The sequence below is a fragment of the Phocoena phocoena genome, chromosome 9 (genome assembly GCF_963924675.1).
Source record: "Phocoena phocoena chromosome 9, mPhoPho1.1, whole genome shotgun sequence".
In the NCBI taxonomy this organism is placed as follows: domain Eukaryota; kingdom Metazoa; phylum Chordata; class Mammalia; order Artiodactyla; family Phocoenidae; genus Phocoena; species Phocoena phocoena.
In genome coordinates, this window is record NC_089227.1 from 64,371,287 (window position 1) to 64,373,027 (window position 1,741).

The 1,741-nt window shown below is 38.1% G+C and overlaps 1 non-coding gene across 1 annotated transcript; it reads right to left on the minus strand.

Moving 5' to 3' along the window:
• Positions 1-627: 627 nt before the first annotated feature.
• On the minus strand, positions 628-700 carry TRNAG-CCC (transfer RNA glycine (anticodon CCC)). The gene has a single exon. It is a non-coding gene; the product is annotated as a tRNA-Gly (tRNA).
• Between the last annotated feature and the right edge of the window lie 1,041 nt (positions 701-1,741).

Genomic DNA, 1,741 nt, shown 5'->3' on the forward strand with positions numbered 1-1,741 from the left:
AATTAAGAAAATTACAGAAATTAGAGGGGGAGAAAAGAACAGTGTGATTTTCTGCCATCCTTGAAGCCATGATTTTGTCCTCACCTGTGTCTGAAAAGCTTATTATTATTCAGATCCTTTATAAAATCTTCCCAAACACACATGAGCGTTCTCCATAAAGATGAAAAGTAAATAGCAATCCTTTCCTTCAGAAGCTCTCAGAATTAATTTGCTTCCTCGAGCAATTATAATATATCACTCTTCCTTTGCAGAATATTTGCTAAAACATGGATGGATGCCTCCATTGTAGACATTATTGCCATATTTTTGTGGCTTGCTTATAAAGTGAGGTCAGTGCTAAGGTCACTTCTCTGTACCTGGGTGATGATCTCTGCTCTCCACAGAAAGGATGAGGGCCTGTCCTAGCTGACATTAGGTTAACATGGTACAGGATGGCAAAGGAAACACACTACAGAGCAATATTCTTTTTTTTTTTAAGGAAAACTAACTTAAAAAAATATATTTATTAATTTATTTTTGGCTGTACCGTGTCTTCATTGCAGCATGCGGGATCATTTTAGTGTGGCATGTGGGACCTTTAGTTGCAGTATGTGGACTTCTTAGTTGCGGCATGCATGTGGGATCTAGTTCCCCGACCAGGGCTCGAACCTGGGCCCCCTGCATTGGGAGCGCAGAGTCCTACCCACTGGACCACCAGGGAAGTCTCAGAACAATATTCTTACTAGAAGCCAGAAATGTAACCTTCCTTGGACATCTCTTGAGATGGTTAATAGCAGTTTCTTTTGAGTATATAATTATGTCTAGATAGAAATCAACTTGTTAACAACTATTGCATTTGAGAACAAGATTCAACATATGAGTACAAGACCTAACATGGGGGCACATGGCAAGCATCCCTGAGATACTGAGCTAAAATTACCTCTACCTTATGAAATTATTATACAGAAATCAGTAGCTTTCATACACACAAAAAACACGTAAGAAATATAATGGAGGGACTTCCCTGGTGGTGCAGTGTATAAGACTCCACACTCCCAGTGCAGGGGACCCAGGGTTCGATCCCTGGTCAGAGAACTAGATCCCACATGCATGCTGCAGCTAAGAGTTTGTGTGCCACAACTAAAGAGCCTGCCTGCTGCAACTAAGACCCAGAGCAACCAAATAAATAAATAAAATATTTAAAATATATATATAATGGAAGAAAAGAATCTATTATAATAAGCCATAATATATATATAATTCTTCATTCATTATAAACATTACTAGAACTTTAAAACCACACTCAGATACCAATTTTCTCCTATCAGACAGGCAAAAACCCAAACATTTTACGACACGCTCTGTTGGCATAGCTGTCAGAAAACAGGTACTCTTATACATATAGTATAAAGTGACATAGCCCCTATGGAAGGTAATTTGGCAATAGTGCAAAATTACAAATGCATTTATTTTTAGCTTCCCAATGCCTATTCTGCTTTATACCAGCAATGTGTAAAGTAGCTGATGTGCACTGTTACTCATTTCAGCATTGTTAGTAATAGCAGACAACTGGGGGAAAAATCAAGCATTCATCAGAAGATGCTTGTACAAAAACAAATTATATAGATCTCAATTGAGGGACATTTTACAAAATACCTGACTGGTATTCCTCAAAGCTGTCAAGGTCAACAAAACCAAGGAAAGTCTAAGAAACTCTCACGACCAAGAGGAACCTAATGAGACATGATGAGTAAATGTAATA